Below are 21,962 nucleotides of genomic sequence, written 5' to 3' on the forward strand. Positions count from 1 at the left end.
AAAAAGGCTAAAAATCTCACTCTGCAAAGAAGAAAGATTTACAGACATTGAATCTGAATAAACGATGAAGGTAGAGGCTGGCTTATTCTTAAGACTTATGATTTTGTCCTTTATAAATCCACATTTAAAGTGATGTCAGCAACACCACATAGGATTGCACTGTTGGCCTGAAATGGCTGAAAATATTTACACCTTAAAGCATTTCTTGTAAGGAAAGATAGGGTTGAAAGGTGGACATTCACCTACAAAGGAATAGTTCTATTGATTTATATGACAATGCTTCTTCACCAGAAGTTGCTAAGTATCAATACCCCCTCCTCCCCACCCAAAAAAAAAGCAAAAAAACCAAAACAAAACATAAAAAACCAACAACCACAAACCACCACCACAAAAACATGAATTGCTACTAAAATAACAGAAAATCATTTGAACAATTACATTGCAAGGTCTCTTCTATGACTAGGCAACTTCATTCCTAAAGTGATTTTAGCACAGGCAAAGTCTGCAAGACCACATCTGGGAATTCAGATACGATAGGGAAAGGTGCCTAAAAAGACACATGTATTATGTGAATACATACATTGCATACATTAATGTATGTACATTACATGTATCCTGTAATTTGCTTTTAAGTAGAGGAATACTGCTACTTCCTCTCCCAAGACTGCTAAATACACTGCCAAATCCATCCTTTCTGCAGAGTGAGGTTCCAGTGATCTATTAAAAAGAATCTGAAAGTGAAGACACCATTTTTTCAATCAAAATAGTGAAATAGTGACAAAACAAAAGCTTTTCTTTTTTCTTTTTTTCTTTTTTTTTTTTAGTATATATTTATCTGAAGCCACATCCATGTCAAAAACACTAATGACTCTGTGTCCTGCTTATGGCAGCTAAAGTTCTTGTCCTCTTCCTATAGGGAGCCTTGATTTCACAGGACACAGCAATTTTTCTAGTTCATCAATCATAGAATCATAGAATGGCCTGTGTTGAAAAGGACCACAATGATCATCGAGTTTCAACCCCCTGCTCTATGCAGGGTCACCAACCACCAGACCAGGCTGCCCAGAGCCACATCCAGCCTGGCCTTGAATGCCTCCAGGGATGGGGCATCCACAACCTCCTTGGGCAACCTGTCCCAGTGTCACCACCCTCTGTGTGAAAAACTTCCTCCTAATATCTAACCTAAGATACTACAGTACTACAGAAAAGAATGGTTATATGATGCAGCACAATCATAAAGCCTTTTCTTTAGTAAGATGAGAATTGAAAAAACTTATTATTTGTATTGTAACTTAAGGTACACATAGGTAAGGACATGACCTCTATTTCCCACGGAGGACAAAATACTAATCACAATAGCATTTTGAGCAATAATTACAGGCAGGCTAGTAAAATTCTGTAATCCCATTGGAGTAGCTCACACAACTATTGAGCTGAGGACATTTCCAGTACTTGGAAGCTGGGCTTCTCAATGATTTCAGTTCCAAGAGATTCTTCTGGCTGACTCCCAGGAAGCTGCAAGAGCTGAATTGCATCTGAAGACTACTTAGTTTCCAGAAGTTTTAAACCACATACTCCTAAAATGAAAATGGATCTGAGCAGTAAACCGAAGTTTGCTGTTTCACAGCTTTTTTACCTGTGCAATGAAAACCAAAGTACTTTTACAAAACAGGACACTTCCTCCAGAGCAGACAAATTAAATTAACTATTCAAAAATAATATGTTACATTTTCATAAAAAGATGAGAACATTGACTGCTGACTGAAGCAGCCCTTCATGAGGATCTTGTGTACCCCCTGTAATAGGCTGGCAGAAGAGAGCTGTGTCAATCAACTTAAGCGTAAGAAACAAAGATAAGGACTCCTCTTTTCTTGGTAAAGGAAGATCCAGATCAAAAATACTTCAGTCTGTACATTAAGACCATTTAAGTACATACATGAAAATTCCTTTCTAACAAATAAAAGTCTAATTATTACTTTACTGTTTGGAAAGAGTTGGCAAAGACAGGATATAATAAGCTGTAAGAGTGGTGGGCAGCCAATCTGCAGCACAGTTATTGAGTTGTCTTTTTTTTCGTATGGCTATGTGCTCTCACCTCTCTCAACTACTGGTAGGATGAAGGAGAGGTATATTAAACTGCAGTGAACAATATGAGCTGCCTTTGCTTACTCTTGCATGCTTTAACCATCAAAACTATCTGGTCATAAATAGGGAATCAGATTGTTCTTTTCTCCTCTCAATTCTTCATTCTAAAGACCACACTTGAACGGAGCCTCTACTAACTATTATCTCCCTGTTTCTGACCACACACTTAGGAATATCAATATTGTCAAAATCCATTAGCTGAGTTGCAGCTGCTTTTGTTGGTCTGTTTGTCTGGTCAATGTTTCACTATGATTTGAATACCAATTTTCTGCAAAGACCAATCTCCATTGTGAAATGCTGCTTTCATTAATGACTGTCTCACTTGAGCATTAAGAAGAATCCCATTTTCTGCAGCATTGCAGGCAAGCATTCACTGAGTACAAGTACTTAATAACCATTTACTTGATGCTTCAGAGAAATGTTCCTGAAGAAAATGCTAGATTTCCATAACCAAAGCTTACATGATCAAAAGCAGACTGAGTTCTAAACATCCTTCTATACCTAAAAAAGTAACTGCCACTTTATGTGCAATCCGACTTTTCTTGAATGTGTCATTTTATTATGACATACATATCTTTCTCCTTTGGGATGTAGATCTGAGTATATTTGTTATCAGTAAAACCACAAAAACTCATATGAAGCTCTTTGATGATAGGTCTTGACTGTTTGAGTGAGAGACCAAATATCCTGAAATCACAGTGATGAAAGTACAGCCCTGTTGAATCAGAGAGGTGTTACAGTCCCTTACCTGTTCAAAGAAGAGCCGAAGACAACTGCAATTTTGGAGGTTGCCAATAATAAAATGTAACACTTTTGATAATAAGGTCTTCTTTCAGGAAATGATTGAAATGGTCCTGAAGCTATTCTTTCTGTTCTCCTAGCATCTGTGTATCTTCTAGCATTCTGTGAAAGTCTGAGATTTTTTTTTCCAAAAATTCTCCCAAAAACAGAGAACAAAATCTCCATTATGTGGTTATATGTGCATTGAGCCATAGTAAATGTTGCTGTGACAAGATCATTCAGGATTTCCTGAGTCTGAATGAATAAGTGTGTATGAGAGAGGAAAGAAAAGAACGGTGCACATTTGGACTCCTCATCCTCAGATTGAGCTTTCATTTATATGCTAAGCAATTGATGAAAAACTGACAGCAAACAGAAAGGAACACAAACAAGCTATATGCTTTATCTTGTACAGTTTGTAAAGTTATTTCATTGTGTTTTAAGAAATATATAAGCAGAAGAAAGCATCTTAAAGACTAATGGCATAGTTGTAGTCTCAACAAAGTATGCAGTGGAAATGTTAAATAGCCTGAGGAGGAAAGCAAAAATAAGTCTCTGCATACACACATGATGTCCCAGTAACCATGAATAGAGCCTGAAGGATCAATCCCAGAGGTCAGCTTAAATGTAGATGCAGTGGAAGATGAATTATTTTAAAAATACTATGATGTTAATGAAAATATAATTGTCACAACATTTGATTACTTTGTAAGAATGCTTTTTCCATTACCGAAAACTTATGTTTATACATTCTTTTGTCTTTAAATTTTGTCTAGTGATAAACCTATCTGGATAATGTGGCGATTATCTAAGCATACCATTTCTGCAGAATGGACAGGCAGCTCCCCCAAGTGTTTACCAACCACTGCTATGGATTTCAGCAGTGGGTCAGTGCTCTATTCCGATACGAGAACCTCATCCTGGGTGGGTAGTGAAATGTCTCAGTATTTACTAGATACTGCCTTGACGGTCAGCAAAACAAAAGCATAAAAACCTATCTGTTTGAGGAAGCACCACAAGCTTCTTTTACAATGAAACCTATGAGACAAAAGCTAAGAGAAAAGGTATTTCTCTAACTACATTATTTGCAGCAGGGCATCGTGGAAAATCCTCATGGTGAATCTAAGCTTGAAAAGGTCTGATGTATAGAAAAAAGGAAATTTGTCTCAGATTAGCATCATTTAGGAAAGGACAAGCATTAAGAAATAGCTTTTGCCAAAGGACTGGATCCCAGCTTTTGGGTACTCTGCAGAAGCTATTTTGATAGGATGGTTTGCCCTTCGGGGAATATTTAGGCACAATATTTATTTCACATGCATGCAGAAAGCAGTGGAGGCCTTGGTTTATCTGTAGACATCTTCAGAAATAATTATACGTGTGTGAAACTACGTTGATTAAAAATAAAGTCCTTTGGATATCGGGAGTTAGGAGGGATTTCAGAGTAGTGAGCAAATACAGCCATATTGTTCTCCAGATGCCGCAAAACCATGAGAGCACTAGTTTGCTATCAACAGGGGCAAATCCTCCAAAGCAGGATCAGGGTCACCCAACTACTGCAGGGCAGGGTAAACTGCCACAGTTATTTCAAAAGCTGATAATGCAGGGTGTGAGGGAGCACGAATTCCTCGTGGCAAGTCCTTACCAGGCTATCCCTGGCACGATTTATATAACTAGGCAGTCTGTTTGAACTTTAGGACTATCCCCAGTACTTTAACTTAATCTACCCATACAGAAAGATTTTGGAAACAGTGAATCTCTACATCACCTTTAACTAAGCTCCACGGGCATTCCAAAAGGCTTGAATCACAATCTCATACTGATTACTAGGAGCAGTCTGCCACCTACTGCCTTTACAGGCTCTCTGCAGCCTTCCACATAAACCGTAGCAGTTTGCTTTAAATGGGATTTAGCCCGCATCAATGCTTCAGATTCGAATCAAATTAACCTAGGATGTTAAAAGGCCAGTTCTGCCCTTTTAGAGATAGCTTCCTTTTAAAGGGAGTAGAAGAGATCATTAACAATTTTCTTGTAGATCATGAATGCAGGAAGTTGAGATGTAGATTAGTGGCAAATGAATGGATCAGAAAATAAAAGGCTTCAGTACACTCTCGGTTCAGGGCTTAATCACTATTTTTTTTTTCCACAGACAAAACCTCCTATTCAGTCATATTCAATGGCTGAACTTCAGATGACAATTAAATTTTCCTGACCTTCTGTTAGTCTGTATCTATCTTAATCTGTATTATATAGAAGGAAGGAATAATTATGCTGTGCTAGAGAAATCAGTATTTCCCTAGTGTTATGCACTAATTTTTGGTATCTTCAGCTCTATTCAAGTGATGTGTGGTGCTTCTTGTTAAATTCTTCAGCAAGCTACATTCACAGTATTCATAGCAAAGCTTTCTTTTTCTTTCTTTCTTTCTTTTTTTTTAATAACAAGATTAATATCGTAAGACAAGTATGTTAACGACGAGCACCAGATTTAGCTAATTGTTCTGTGAGTTTAACGACTTCTGCGTGTCTGAAAGCCACTGCTGGGAGCCTCTTTAATTGACTTAAATTTTCAAATTCACCTTCCACAGAATTATTGACAATTGTAGGGAAAGGAAAGTCTCTTGAGCCAAATAGTGATAGTCAATTTTCACCTTGATCACAGACTTTCCGTCAGAAATTCCTCATTTTTTGATATTTATAATGATGAATCCATCCTATCATATCCGGCCACTCAATGGAACGCTAGGAATTTCAGCTGGTTTTTTCCAACATTTTGTCATTTGAAGTCTAATGCTATTATTGCACACCAATACAAGTTTTCCATCAAAAGTCAGTGAGTGAAATACTTATTCTATAAACAGACCTTTTGGGCCTAGTAAGTTTGAAACTCTGTAGTTCTCTAACTTGGGGAAAATTTAGAATGTAAAAAGTTATTAAAGAACAAGCTACTAATAGATAAGCCTGTAGTAGTTTGAGAAATGATGCATGACAAGGGAATTCCCACCTCCAAGTTTCCTTTCAAGATCTTATAGAAGCAGAACTAATGAAAACTAAAATATGCTGAAATCAATTTAACTGTTGCACTGAATTCATACTGCTTTTAATAGTAGCATTAACAGTACAAAAGACATTTCTTGAGGTAGCTGAAGTTAGTTCCCAGAAATTATTTGTGTTACATTTTGAAACATAGAGCAATGCTGCTTGAAAAACACTCAGACACAAGACACAAAACACAAGAAGAAGCACATGAGAGCATATATGAGACAAAAAATCGGCAACTGAGTGTAATGGTATAGAAAAAAATGTATTCAATATACTTGTAGCCACCTCCTGGAAATCCTCCCGTGTGATTACTCACCATACATGCAGATAGTTCTCCTGACTGCCCACACTGAGAGTGCTTGCATAGGCAAAGACTTGGAAAGGTAGATCCTACTAGATGGTAAAAGCACGAGCAGAGAACCAAAGAACTGGTAAAATGCAAGTTCTTCAAATTTGGGGCAGAGGCATAAAACCTCCTTATCCAGGAACTCGAGAAAAGGAAACAAATTCTTTCTAGAAACAAACAAAAACTAGCAATGTTTGCACTGGAATGCCAGTTACCAACAGCTACCAGGACTTAAACCTATAAGAAATCTGAATACCACGTGATCAGCTTGTTACAAGCTGTAGCACTGTCAAATCCAGCTGCAGTTTTTCTAGTTTTGTTTTTAATCAGCAGTGACCTTGCTGCAACATTGCTTACTGGTAGAACTGAAATAAATTCAGGGCCATGACTGAACTGTGCCAAATGTTGAGTCATCACTCCGTGCTTCTGTAAAAAGCTATATTGGTGTTCCCAAAAAACCTGAGTACACTAGATCTATAAGCATTAGTCGCAGAGAAAAAGAAGTTATATTCACATTTTTAATTTGGGGGGGAAAAAAAGAGCAAAAAGTAAATATTTTTAAGGTCACTCCCTCAGTAAACTAACAATTCAGTTTAAGGCTGTTTCTTATCGAGTATGCTCTGTAGCTTTCTAGGTTTCAGTCTCACTGTGTATTTAAAAGTTGTGTTGGAAGGGTTGGGTCAGTCCTGTTATCATGCAAATTAGAAGATTCTTTTCCATCCATAGATCTTGGCCATGCTCTGCACCTTTTTTGATTGTTTTTTTGTTTGTTTTTGTTTTGTTGGTAAACACATGTTTTGCAGAATGTGGGGAAGAAGTATCAGAAGAAGCCTGAGCAATAGTGAAACAGTGAATTATCCAAATAGAATCCAAGAGTTGAAAACAAAAACAAATTGTGCTTACATGATAGATAACGTTCCTTTTCATGGCTGCTATAATGCCTCCTCAACTGGCACATACATTCAAGCATTTTTAAACATCTTAGTCTACTTAGTCTAACCTGGATAGCAGTTACTTACTGGCCAATTACGTAAACAGGCAGACTAGCTAATTTCAATTGCATTACTGTGAAAATTTATCTAATAAATAACTAATATAATCCAAATATGTCTTATTATTAAAATACACCAATAATTCAATACTTTAAAGAAGCAAAGATGTGTAAGTAAGGAACTATTCAAGTTCCTTTTCTTACACACTTCTCTGCCTTACACTAAAAATAGGAGAAGTTCCAGGGAAATTTGGCCAAAAAAACAAGCATTGATAGCATCATTGCAAGCTAACACTAAATAAGATTACATAAGTATCCATATGCTTATGCTTAAAAACAACAGCATGTGTCTTATGTAGTGCTTGATGGTCACGATCTGTGTCAAAGCAAAGCAAAATGAGTGGGAAGATAGCATGGATGACACGCTGCCTGAAATGGATGCTAGAAGCGGTGTTAACTTCATGTGTACATTTCTGCCTTCTTTGCTGTGATTTCTCAGACTTGTATACTTCTGTTTCCATTAATTTGGTCAAGTGGCACAGTCATCTGATTATAATTTTAAGGATATTAAAGTTGGAAACAGTTTATTATCATCAGAAGCAAAACTTCTGAAAGCTGAAATGCTCTGCAATGCTGAGAAGTTGGTAAGGAAATCAATAATTCAGCCATAAATAGAAAGCTTTAAGGAGAAAGAGTGTGAAGAAAATTAGGGTAAAACTGAATATTTAAGAAAACAAACAAACAACAACAAAAAAAAAAAACTACCAACCCAAAAGAAAACAGGTATTTCCAAAGCCCTGCTTCTGCTTATTGCAGAAAGAAGGAAAGAGCCTGAAAATTATGCTGTCTGATGCTCTTTTAATGACTCACTGTGTCTGGTATTTCGTTTAAACATCATTCAGTAACAAGGGATATGCAAACTATAAGTTTCCCAACGTCCACAGTTTGCAGTGCTGGAGTTTATCATTGTTGCTGTATGCTGTTACACTTTCCCTCTATTGTTATCCTGGATATAATTTAATTATCACTGTACATAGCTCATAAGCACGTTGCCTGTGCTCATTTCCTTGGAGACTTCTTCCAAGGAGAATGAAAATACATGCTTATAGGGTGCACACATGGGCCCACCTCTTTGGGTTCAACTCCCTCATTTTGCTCCACAGGCTCTACTGTGTCATCATTTAAAGAACACTGGTAATGATTCACATGCCAAAAATGATGTTCCAGATGCTCCTTTTCCTGCCAAGATAGACAATTTGGTCTATGGTTCAGCAAAATACCTCCTCAACACACTACCAAAAAGAGCAGCCACTTGCCTCTCCTTATCTGGATTCTGCTTGCTCCAGGTCTCCTTGCCCCTACAACAATGAGGATGCTGGGGAGAGATAGGCCAGCTGGAGCTTGTCAGCTTTTTAATGCCAAGGGGACCTGGGAGTTGCCTGTCCTGACTACAAGCTCTCAACTATTCAGCTGGTCTGAAACGGAAGGAGGATTTAATGTTTTAATACTGAATTTACTTATTGAAAGATTTTGATATTATGTGGGAATTTGATTTAGGGGTGTGATACAGCAATATGCTGAAATCACAATACAAGCACGAGATAGTAATTGTAATGTATAGTGGAAATGCAATATAAGTTGATTACCAGCATTGGTCTCTATATGCTCCCGCCTCAAAGAGAGAGCTTTTTTCCTAATTACAGAGACCTCAAAGCATGGATTAAATGAGAGTCTGTTAATCTTTAGAAAGGCTGCACAGTGAGCCATCCTTTGTATTCTTTTACCTAGTAGTTTCTGTTCTGCTGCTTAATTTGTAAGAATAAATGTTACATTTTTTTTTTCCCATGTTGAGTCATGGCTCTCATCTTAGCCAGTACTTCTGGAGGATGAATTTTCACTGAAATCAAGTCCTGAAAGCTATCAGTGAGGAGAGTCTTTATAACACTGAGAGTTATTTGGGGATTTATAATCAAGGACTCTCTGGAGTAACTGCACATTATATTTTGGATCTGAGATCCATCTGCATCAGAGAGGGGGACAGTTCACTTGAAAGATCTCCTAGGATGAAGGATTTTCTGGATCCATCAGAAGCTTCAGGCATAAGTGGCAATTAAATCAGATGCACCTCATGCCGCCAGTGCATGCAGGCCAGCTTTGCCCATGTAGAGACCACGTAGCTTCACATGCACTGGTAGGAATTCACACTAGGATATAAGGCTGCATGTGGTTAATATAGGACAAAATACCATCACTGCAGATTTTTAGGCATTATGACTGAAGTGAGTTGAAAGCAAAAACACTAGAATTAGTTTTCTATTTTTTATGGTAAAAAGAAAAGGGCAGAAGAGTGGGGAGAGCAGCCTCGATAAGATACAGAGAACACAAACTCTATATACATGAAACTAAGCTAACCCTTGAAATACTTGAAAGCCATGGCAAGTTTTAAGTAACAGCAAACAAAATGTGGAGAGCAGCAGGGATTGTGCATCTGATTTTCTGTGCCATGGTGCAGGAGCCAGGGGTGTCTGATGAAATCTTATAATGAACCAGCTGAGTACTCTGAGCAGCTGAACACAGTTCAGCAGAGCAGATCTGAACTAGTGTAGACTGCCTTTTTGACTGTAAATTGTATTCCGTTGCTTAACTGAACATTCATGAAATTAAAACACATTTCAATAAAATCCACCAAGAAAATGTGTTTTGCTTGTAGATCCAGTATACAGACAGAAAGTGCATTAGATCAAATTAGAAAGAAATCAATATAGCTTCTGCATATTATTGCAATCTACATCTTGTAGCCAGCAGGCTTTTCACTGCTGCTGCTATTACTGGTAGTGTTCAAATAATCGTTATTGCTGGGGAACATTCTTAGGCCACAAAAAGTTCTTTCGTTTTTTTTCAGAACAAACGTGCAGCTCCATTATTCGTACATGGTTGCATTTCTCAGTTATCTGTCATTTTAAAAGAGAAAGAGCATAGCACTGGACAATAAGAGGTTTTTTGGATTTTGTTTTTGTTGTTGTTTTGTTTTTCCAGAAAGTAATTAACAAAAGAATCCTTCTGATTCGCATTCTTTCTCATGAGGCTATCATTTCAAAGGCGTGCCATGCAAGTACATCACCATAAGTTCTTTTCTTCTTTACTTGTTTCATGGGCTATTTTCTCACGGAGGAAAGGCTGGATATCCTCAAGAAATCTCTCACTCTTTGAAGCAGTAAGAATTTTCTGACTGCCTGAGGCACTCAGGCCAAGATTAATAATTCCTGCTTGTTGCCCACTTTAGGCATCACAACCCTACTCTTGTTTATAATTCTGAGATTTGACCCCAGGCTCTGGGAATCAGCAGATCTGTAATTACTTTCCCTCAAATTCTACACAGGCTGCAATGGTGAAGCAAACATACATGGCTCCTTCAGATGTCCCACCAATGTCCACTGCGGTGACAAAGCAGAGAACCCGTTTGTTTTTGTTTTCAGAGCTGTTTTTGGCTTGGATGCCTGCATCTAAATACATGCAAGGCAATGCAGCCATAGACACATTGAAGGAAGTTCCCTAGGTATTTCTACCAATAACTTCACCTCCTCTCCCCAGAGAAGTAAAAGGAAGTGTTCAAAGTCACTTTTTGGAAGAATTCTTTCCTTTTTTCTTACCTTAAATGCAGAACATAGATTCTGGCCACTTTCTCAACTTGCAGTTTCTCATATTGTTAGCATTTCTATTCCTGAGATAGTACTTATCTCAGTCAAAGTCTTAGGTGATTGAACGTAATAAGGTAGGAAGAAAAAAAAAAAAAAAGACTTCTTAGATATGTACGGCAGGTAAAATATGACATGACATGGTTTCACATAGAACATATTGAATGAACCTGAAATGTATCACAGAATCACAGAACGGCCTGGGTTGAAAAGGACCACAATGATCATCGAGTTTCAACCCCCCTGCTCTGTGCAGGGTCACCAACCACCAGACCAGGCTGCCCAGAGCCACATCCAGCCTGGCCTTGAATGCTTCCAGGGATGGGGCATCCACAACCTCCTTGGGCAACCTGTTCCAGTGCGTCACCACCCTCTGTGTGAAAAACTTCCTCCTCATATCTAACCTAAACCTCCCCTGCCTGAGTTTTAAACCATTCCCCCTTGTCCTATCACTGTCCATGCTTGTAAACAGTCATACCCCCTCTTGTTTATATGCTCCCTTCAAATACTGGAAGGCCACAGTGAGGTCTCCCCAGAGCCTTCTCTTCTCCAAGCTAAACAAGCCCTGTTCCGTCAATCTTTCTTCACAGGAGAGGTGCTCCAGCCCTCTGATCATCTTAGTGGCCCTCCTCTGGACCCGTTCCAAGATCTTCACATCCTTCCTGTACTGGGGGCCCCAGGCCTGGACGCAGTACTCCAGATGGGGCCTCACAGGAGCTGAGTAGAGGAGGACAATCACCTCCCCCTCCCTGCTGGCCACTACTCTTTTAATGCAGCCCAGGATATAGTTGGCCTTCCAGTCTGCAAGCACACACTGCTAGCTCATGTTCAGCTTCTCGTCCACCAGGACCCTGCAGGGATTTTCCCTCAGTTTGTATAGATACCTGGGATTGCCCCAACCCAAGTGCAGCACCCTGCACTTGGCCTTATTGAACCTCATTAGGTTTTCATGGGCCCACTCCAGCCTGTTCAGGTCCCTCTGGCTGGCTTCCCTTCCTTCCAGTGTATTAACTGCACTGCTCAGCTTGGTGCCATCTGCAAACTTGCTGAGGGTGCACTCGATGCCATTGTCTGTGTCACTGATGAAGACGTTGAAGAGCACCAGTCCCAAGACTGACCCCTGAGGGACACCGCTTGGGACCAGCCTCCACCCTGACATAGAACACAGATCACAACCCTTTGGCTGCAACCAGCCAGCCAATTCCTAATCCATCAAACAGTCCATCCTTCAAATCCACACTTCTCCAGTTTAGAGAGAAGGATGTGGTGAGAGACCATATCGAAGGCTTTGAGACCACATCAAAGGCTTTGAAATGCATTCTATTGGGACTTTATTGTCCACGAAAAGATATTAGAAGAGTTTTATTTTTTCTTTTTCTTCCTTTTTTTCTTTTACATGAGAAAATAAATTATTTTTAAAGCTCTTGGTAGGATATTTGGACATTATACAGAAGAATATAGACAAAAAGAAGCATCAGTGTACTCTCAAGAAGTCAAACGCTAGAAGGATAAGAGTGCTGTGGAAATAAATTCATTCATGTTCCTGGAGCACTCAGTATACTGAAGAACGTCACAGAAATGTCAATATGGGAATTAATGAATCTAAAGCCCAAATAATAGAGTTCTTATAGCATACACTAAGTAAATCTTGAGCCAGCAAACTCAGCACTGTGGATGGAACACAGTATTGCATACATGTTCATTCAGTGAGTCCTTTCACCTTGTGGAATTAGCAAGGCAGAGATCCCATGGAAAAACGTGTGTAAACATGCAACTACTTGCCAAGGCAATCCTAATCTTCTGGAGTTTTCTGTTTTGTAAAGCCCTGTTTTTGCATTGTCAGTATTGCATAGCTGTCTAATTCCATAGTTTTATAAAAGAAGTTCACAGAATTATGATGTGGGTTTATAAGATGTATCACATCCAAACGTACAACACTTCTGATATGAGAGCTAACAGTGACTAGCAACAGAATTAAGTTGCAATCCAATAAAGATGAATGTTCTGGCATTAGGATACACAGCTGGAGTGATAATGGGGAAATGCTGCATTCTATTTTAGCAGGCTATTGTGGGTACTGTTTTTTTTGCTCTGCCTTTTCCATTCTATTGCTCTGCTAAGCCCATTTTTTCCCCTCCCTCTCTCCTACATCTGCACCTTCCTGCCATCGTGCTCTAGTTCCTTCATTCAGACCTTTCTGTTCCTCAGAGTATTCCCCAGCCCATGCCGTGTGTTCTCTTGCCATACCCAATCTGTTCTCTTAGCCACTCGTACCATTAGCAATGTTACTGTATGTTTCTGACCTTACTCACACATTTTCACCTTCTCTCTACTGTGAGTTCTCTGTACCAGTCTCCTTAAGAAAAAGTCCCCTTTTCCCTACAGAAGTGTTTCTTTTGATCATATTTTTTTTTCCCCTCCCCAATTTTCCCAAGTTGTGGCCCCACAATTCTTCTTGTCTTCCCAGTTCTCAGGTCTAGCTTGCCTAAGTTAATTAATTGGTCACTCCTCTTCTCTATTAGACGTTCCAAGATCTTCATCCATCCTATCAAATTCCCACAGACAAAATCCACTCCTATGACTCTGGCCTCAACTAGCATCTGCTCTGCTGTTCCAGTCTTCCTTTCCTATGCTCCAATGTGTTCTTCCCTTAAGCCTCTTGCAATCTTTTGATGTCTGTGTTTTAGGCCATTCTGCTACAAGGGCTGCAAATCAAGAGTAGGAAGACAAGAAGTCTAAGCCATGTTCAGTACCTTATATCACAGAATTGTCCCCAGGAGCCTGCTATTTCAGAGAAAGAGCAGCTTGTCCTCAGCAGGCTGAAGATGGAGCAATCTCGGGATGAACTACGTATTTGGAAAATTTCATTGTCACATTTTATCAACGTTTCCTCTGAATATGTGATTTTTTTTTTTCAGATTTATGTAATCTGGCTAAATGCAGTCAAAATAGAAGGACTTACTCTAATGAAAGTAGGATATTTTATGTGGAATAAACAATGTACTGTTCCTTCACCTTTTCCTTTGGGAAAAAAAAAATCATCTATTTTACCTACCTTTCATTTAAGTTTTAAATCAAAGCAAAACATGTTATGAAGCAGACAACCAACACTGAATACATAGTCCTGAACTGATGATGCTAATCAATGTTTGAAATGGAATATTGCAAGAATTACAGAATTGTAGGGGTTGGAAGGGACCTCTAGAGATCACAGAGTCCAACCTCCCTGCTAAAGTAGGTAAGATTTAATCTGTACAGACTTTGAAAGACACCAAAAAGACTGAATTATTCAAGGCTATGGGCCGGTGAAGAGATGAGAAAGACGAGAAAATAAAATTATTTATTTCATGTATGTGGATGCCAAAATGAGAGAAGAGCTTATTTTAGCTGAAAAGAATTACATGAATATGAATGTAGTTTAGCATGAATCAGTGTGCTGAAGAGGCTTCTTACTAATAACTCCACAAAATTCAGAAACAGTATCACGAAGCTAATTACTTAAGGCTGCTGTTATTATCAATCTACTAGCTGAGATAACAAACAACTTATTATTTAACAAATCTATCAGGAAGTTTCATTAATCTCACAGAGAATATTAATTATCAATACTATCAGCATTTGTTTTTAGACAAAATACATTAAGATTCACAAAAATTGGAAGTGGGCTTTGAACTGCTGGCATACTCTCAGCATAGCCTCAGTGAATTTTTGGGATAACAAAGAAGAACAAAGACTGATACAGTCATGTGAGTCTGATTCCCAGAAGGCCCTCTGTGCATGCTACATGTTGGATTCTGCAATGAATTAGGAGTAAAAGTGACAAGATTTATGAGAGAGGTTGGGTCTTGTGTACTTATCGCACCCTTGTCCATTTGAAAATCTTTCTGTTATCCATTAACAGTCAAGTCCTATAACAAGTCATCAAAGTATTAAGTCAGAAGCTAGAAGTAACAATGAAAATACAACTGTCAAGAATATTCCTCTATGAATTATTCTACCACAATTAGTGCTTAACTACAGCGTGCCACTTAGATACAGTCAAAGAGGTTTGGATCACTGATGCCCTATCACTTCATGGCTGAAAAATAGTAGGTGGGCTCGAAGTTGATAATATGAGTTACAAGTAAGAATGCAAAACTATGTCTTCCCAGTTCTACCAGAAACTTATTTTCTTCTAAGACAACAAAGGGTGAAAGAATCTCTCTCCAAAAAGTTGAACAACAACAAAGAAAATTCTGCCTCATCATTACAGACAGTACAGGTAAAAAGTTATTTTGTCCTTTGCTCACTGCTTGCAGGCTGGGCAGAAACTCATTCTCTGTTATTGCAAAAAACCATAATAAATCTGTTTTTAAAACATTGGAGTCCTGTTACTATAGGCTGTTTTTTTATAATCATTGTATTTACTGCTCCTGCAGAGGACTGGCTCTCTGCTCTCTCCAAGCACAGTAGTGTGCAGGAAGAATTCAGCCATCCTAAACCACTGTCTTTCAGATTAGGTGCTGATAACAGAAATAGTCCACTGGAGTGTTAATTATTTAGTAGTGAACTGGAACTCTTCATTCCTTCCGGATTTCAATAATTGCATGTAAGGAGAGACCTTGCTTCCTAGATTGAAGGTCGCCTTAACTCTTAACAAATTGCAGCATTTAAACTGACAAGGTCAGACTGACATTTGTATTACTTCTAGAACTCTAATCTGAAGAAGTACTAAAGTAATGAAGATGGGTTCACTTCTCCAAAGTGGACTGAAGCAACTGAACATTTTACCTTTCAGGAAGGCATCAAAACCATGCATTGCTATTCTTATTTTAATAGTGAGAATGGCTCTAATACAGCTCCTGACTATAAGCAACTGGATAAACTAAGGACGAAACAGTGCCTGTATCACAGCTAATAATAGAACAGTCATCACCATTGGTGCTACAAGGATTTTGCTGACCTTTTGTTTATTTATTTTTTAAATAAAATGCTAAACTTTAGAATTGAAAGACAGTGGTAAAAATGCCCCCCCCCCCCCCCACCTTATTTTTGTATTCTAGGCTCTGTACAAAACTTTAAGTACACAAAAGAGCAAGGCTACATCTCTAAAAACATCCAGTAGTAACACATCTCACAAGCAGTGACCAAGAACACTAGAGTGCTGTTGTCTGTATACAATCATGATTTCATGGATGCTTTAACGTTAAACACCTACAAAATCCTGATCTACTTTAGTTTCTGAAAAATACTGTACCATGTTGTACAATACAGTTAATGGAAGAGATCTGCCTTTTCTCCAAGTCACTTCTCCTTCACTTTCACTTTCTCACATCTCTATTTTCCTTTTATCATCCCCCTGAATTATAACCATTAAAATCACTACTTGTATCAAAGCATGCCCAGAAATAGAGGTAGTATATAAAAGAAAAGCAGGTAAACATGTAGTTTTACTGAAATGCTAGATGGAGCTGACTTAAATATGCTGAAATATAGTCTGTTTCCTAATTAAAATCTAGCTGTGAAAATATTCATTGCTAGTTTTGTTTTATCAATTTCATTATACAAATATTGTTTTTTGGTGTCTAGCAATAAGCATCTAACAAGCTGATGACTCACCTACTGTTTTACTTATCAATATTGACATGAATAACATCCTGAGACTAAACTTAATTCCCCTGAATAAAGCAAACCCTCTAGGCTTATCAACTCATCAGCAACCAACTCTTCTGAATCATATTGCTTCTCCTCAAAATTAGACTTCTGTAGTTCCTATGTTGAGAAAACTTTACATCTTAACTTTTTCCTCAAACTTCTGTGATCAACGTAGGTTATCACCTTCCCCAAAGTAATCTTCGCTGTGCTATTTTAACATGGTTCCCCAAACTCAGGACAATTGTAAAATGACTTATTAGTCATTTTAATATCTGCTGTAAAATATAAGATGTGAAGAATGCTTTATGTGACATTGAAAAGGTTATTACAAATTAGCAATACGCAGCCTAGAACTTTAAACTTACCCCTTTTTTCTTCTCCCAGACACAATCATAGAATGGCTTGAGTTGGAAGGGACCTCAAACATCATTTAGGTCCGACTCCCTGCTGTGGGCAGGGCTGCCTGCCACTAGACCAAGCTGCCCAGGGCCCCGTCCAACCTGGCCTTAAACACGTCTGGGCAGCTGTACCAGCACTTCACCACTCTCTCAGTAAAAATTTCCCTGATATCTAATCTAAATCTCCCCTCCTTTCACGGCACAACAATGTACAGCCTTAAAGAGGTAGCTACAGGTTAGCAACGCTGTGTATCCAATTAAAGCATCACTCTCATTAGTGACACACACCTCAGTGATGAGCAAGAAACCACCACCAGGCCTCAAGAACACTTAACCAGGATGCAGAGGGCATGGAAAACTGGCAGAGCTGCAGTTCTCCTTACCACAACACGTGGTTTATCCCCAAAAGAACTGTAATAACTTTGGACATTCTCCAAAAATCACAGAAGCCATTAACAGATGCGGGAAACGACCAACGAGCCCCAAACTTATTAGTATAGCGTGGACTAACGGAGTAAACTCATAAAACACAAGACAAAAAGAAGAGAGCTGCCAAACGCGCAGACAGCCCCTACAACCGCCCACCCTCAGCGAGCCGAGCCCGCGCTCGCACCGTCCCGCCCACTCTCTGAGATCGAGGGGAAAGGGAACGGAACCTTGCGCATGAGCACAGGTCGCGCTCCCCCTCCTGCCGGTTCCCGGTAGGGCAGAGCAAGGGGCGGGAGGAAGGTGGGAGAGGCGGCTTCACGGACCAGGCTAGCGGGTGGGGAGGAGGGGTTGGGAGCAATATATCAGCTGACCGTGTCCCGTGACGGGCCCGGGTCTGACGGCGTCTGCGTCGAGAGGGCGGTCTCGCTGCCGGAGCTAAGATGGCGGCCTCCAGCACCAGACTCTGAGGGAGTTGGAGAGGTGTAGCGGCTGCCGGGCGAGGGCTTCGCTCAGTGGCCCGTCACCCTGATCGCTGGAAGCGCGGCGCCGGTGGGGGCAGTCCGGGCAGCGCGGGCTCCCCGGCCAGGTAAATCCTAGCGGCGGGGGAGGTGAGGCGGTAGCGGCGGCCCCCGCCTCCTTCCACAGCCCCGGGCGAGGCCGCCGGGCCGCTGCCTGTGGGGTGGGGGCGCGCGCCCGGCCGCTGGGCTGTGAGGGGAGCGGGGACGCGCGGGCGGCAGCGCTCTGCCCGGGGGGGGCCCTCGCGCTGCCGCGGTGTGGTGCGAGGCGAACATCGGGGGTCCCCCGGACGGTAACCGGCCGGGCCGTGCGGCGCAGCGCCGTTCCCCCAGGTGTGGTAATGGGTGCTGAAACAACGCGCTCTCCTGTGGGAAGAATGGGTGTCTCTCGGTGCTCAGCCTGCCCTGCGTTCCATCGAACGCACTGTTCTTCATGCAGCTGTTGTGGCCGCGGGGCAGAACGTGTGCTCTCCCCTAGATAGACACCTGTGTGCCCATTAGAAGGGGGTACCTAATTGCTCTCTTCCCGGCCAGATATCAACATACAGTCAGCTTGAGGTGCTTTGGAAATTATTTATGAGGAGTGGGGGAGGTTAGGAGAAGGCTTGCGCTTACAGGCTTTATCTTTTCAGTATTAATAGTATGCTGAAGAACATGGGCAGAGTGAAGTGTATACCTCAGAAAATCTACTCTCAATGTGCTTATTTTTCACAGAGTTTTGAAATTTCTTACCGGGGTAGCTTTTCACCTACTACTTGCATTCTGGGAGTTGAACCAAACAGGCAATTGAAATGGCTGTGTGTGCAGCAGTCTGCCCACGGCCTTCAGGACAGTGTCCCACCCGTTGCTGTGTGCCCTGACAGCTGCACGGCAGGGGTGAGCTCCGAGCTGGGGAAGTGTTGTCTAACTGCTACGGTTTGTTGGCATTGTTTTAGTTTCGTTTCCAGCCTTTTACTCCCAAGCTGTGGGAATGTTTGGGTTTGGAGCCTGTGTGAATGCGCTTGTTCTCTTCTCTGGAGCTGCTTTTGAAGTTTAGGTCATCTGAAATGTTTTCTCTTTTTCCTCTTACATGTTTCCAGAAATTGGATCAACGGTAGTGAGTCTGAGAAAACAAATCTGAGTAGATAGCTGCTTCGTTTCTTACTCCTGCTGATTAATTAAGTAATGCAGCCTTTCAGAAAATAGTCTGGTTTAGAACCAAAGCTTTGATTTCAAGTAACTTTTGCTTCTGGCTGATAAACAGACTGTCTCCTTAGGCTGCTTGCCTGTAGTGTAGAGAAGGAGGGAGGCTGCTCAAGGGAGCGCTGGCTTCATCTTTGATTTGAGTTAGTAAGATGCTGCACAAGGTCTGCCACAACTTGATTCAAAATAACAGGTCCGATATTGTGGAGGTAAAAACAATGCTTGGCTGTAGCCTGCTTTGTTTTAAAGATCTGCATCTCTGTCCAATGCATCTGTGATGTAGATGGCCAAGTGTCAGAGCACTTAACCAGAAATTCCATTTCTACTGGAAATTCTTCCATTTGAAACAAATTTCTAGGTGTTTGGAGACTCAGAGCTGAGTATCTGTCCCTGTGTTGCATAGACTTTCCAGGAACTTTACCTTGCATTTTAGCCTTGCTGGAATAAATCTCTGAAATGATTTAATAGGTACTGCTTACTCCCCTGGGTGTCATGTGGTTTTTGTCATGGTTTCCAAAGACATAACTGTCTTGAGGAACTGAATCACTGCATTTCTAGTGCTACACTAAGGACTGGTCCTGTAGGCCAGATCTGTTTTTCAGACCAAGCCAGTGACTTTTCCTTTTTACCTGTTTCAAACTCAGTAAATGAAGCTTTCTGAATCAAAAAGTAAATAAATAACTAAAATTATCCAACGTAGTATCCAACCATTTCTTGACGTATTGAATATTCAACTGTTTCTCCTCTCAGCCTGATTGCAAGAAGCCTGCTCTCATGCCAAAAGAGACTTGATTATCATTCCTTACTACTGGTACTTGACATAGAACCATACTGTGAAAAAAAACATGACAAGGTGGCTAACCTATGACTGAAGGGGACACTCCTTTTTTTTTTTATCCATTAATGAGAAAACACTTTTGTTCTCATACCTGTTTGGCTAGTGGATCGCTTTGGTTCACTGAGTCAGCAAAAAGTTGATGTAGACAGAGGAAAAAAAAGAGAACATGCGTGGAGGAATCTGTCCTCAGTACTATTCTTCAGTGTGTGAGTGGGAGCAGTCAACTGAGATGAGCACTATTGTCACCACTGTCGTTCCTGGTAGTAGTGAGGCTGAAATTCTCAACCTGTTTGTGTCCAGGGTTAGTGAAGGCACTGGTGCTGCTGTGGCTGAGGTTGCCTGCAGTTGATTATCTTTTAAGGGTCTGTGTGGGTTTCATCTTTCTCACCTTGCAAAAAGGGCTGTGAGTTCCTGCACAAAAGGTGAGCAAATCTGTTTCCAAAATGTATTATGCTGTGGTACTTTAAGAGCAGATTATATGTAGAGAAGAGTTTAGTGTTTCCTGAAGAATCTGTCTGAAGGTGGAACTCTGCCAATTAGCAAACAGAGCAGTGAAAGAGGCAAGTGAAACCTAGACAGCTAAAACTTTTCAGTGCAGATTAAAATAATATGTTTAAAAGCTACAGGAGATATGTATATGGCAGGAATTAGGTTCCAGAACTGTAAGCTAAAAGGTGTTTATGTAGAGCTGCAGATAGACAGAACCATGTTCTTTACCAGTGCCTTGCTCCCACTTTTGTTCAGTTGGTCACTGTTTTTTATCCTCTTAGCATGCATTCTCTCTCTCAGGGAAGTCACGCTTCAGCTTTAAGTGTAATCTTATCAATGCTTCTACCCTCCCGTTGTGACAGTGTAGTGGAACAATCCTGTCTGGGGCCTTGCACTGCTACCTTAGCATGGGTTAAGTCTTCACTTCGGGGGGAGAGTGAAGCTTCCTAATAGCATAGGAAAAGTATGACCAGGGAAAATGGCAGTTGAATTCTGTAATAAATTTTGAACCCACAGGCAAAATTCTAACTGTATGCTTAAGTATTCCTTAGCTTAAGTAATTACAGCTATGCCTATTGCTTTGATGCTTACAAGGTCACAGCTTCTTTCGAACTCTACAAGTATTAGTTTAAGACTGACTTATCTCTGTTTCCTGAAATAGTCTCTAGTTTCCCAGATGGTAATTTTGTCTGAAGGATGTGAAAGAATAGAAAATTGATAAGTGTATGCGAGTTGAATCCAGCTTGTGTAATGCACCTATTCAGGTAGCTTAAATTCAGTGGCAGGCGTGTCCTGGTAGCAGTCCAATCTCTTTAATTTTAAGGGCTGCTGTTTGTGGTACGTGCAAAACACAGATGTGGTTTCAACTCTTCCCCAAAAGCTGTTCCACTGCTACTTACAGTACTACGAGAACCAAAAAGAAAAACATTGTCAAACTTCTGTCTTGTGGGATAAACTAAATAAACTATTCAGATATTGAGAGATTGCATTGGGTCTTCTCTGAACATAATATGCAAGTCATGGACAATATTTTGGCTACGGGAACCTCAGGTTTGTTGTATGTGGTTTTTGTTTTTGTTTTTTACTGTATCCCACATTGAACCTGCTCTCTTATTCAAACAGATGAAACATGTTTTTAAGATACTATTTTCAGACTATTTGTTGCCTGTAGAAATAGAGCTGAACTATTGATCTGTTACTAAAACTGAGAGCTATGTATATAGGATATCCAAAATCTGTGCTACAATATCTCCACAACAACCTTTGAAGTTGTGATTTTCTATTAGTGGGTGCTGCAGGGCACTACAATAATCATGAAAATTGAGGCCTTGTTGTCTTGACTGCTGTTAAAAGTGAAATGCAGCGTTTAACTTCAGAAAGGTGACTGACTTGGCTCAGAAGTGGACTTACCTTAGATGGCAGGAGAACAAGGTAGAGGTAATAGGAAGAGTGTTGTCTTTTGGTGAATTAATATTGATATGACT

At 40.3% G+C, this 21,962-nt stretch overlaps 2 protein-coding genes across 5 annotated transcripts in view; one reads left to right on the forward strand and one right to left on the reverse strand.

Annotated features, from left to right (window-relative positions):
- Positions 1-18,176, reverse strand: part of CPNE4 (copine 4) — a 340,611-nt gene extending 322,435 nt beyond the window's left edge. The window contains exon 1 of the mRNA XM_040696670.2: positions 17,826-18,176. The gene's annotated coding sequence lies outside the window, so the exon portion shown is untranslated. The remainder of the gene's footprint in view (positions 1-17,825) is intronic.
- DNAJC13 (DnaJ heat shock protein family (Hsp40) member C13) overlaps positions 17,874-21,962 on the forward strand; it is a 53,763-nt gene continuing 49,674 nt past the window's right edge. For 3 of the 4 annotated variants that reach the window (XM_004939445.5, XM_418787.7, XM_040696665.2), the window contains exon 1: positions 17,874-18,040. The gene's annotated coding sequence lies outside the window, so the exon portion shown is untranslated. Of the gene's footprint in view, positions 18,041-18,109; positions 18,303-21,301; positions 21,529-21,962 lie in introns of those variants that run through there. The other variant, XM_046928918.1, reaches the window with a different exon arrangement.

The sequence above is a fragment of the Gallus gallus genome, chromosome 2, assembly GCF_016699485.2.
Source record: "Gallus gallus isolate bGalGal1 chromosome 2, bGalGal1.mat.broiler.GRCg7b, whole genome shotgun sequence".
Lineage (NCBI taxonomy): Eukaryota > Metazoa > Chordata > Aves > Galliformes > Phasianidae > Gallus > Gallus gallus.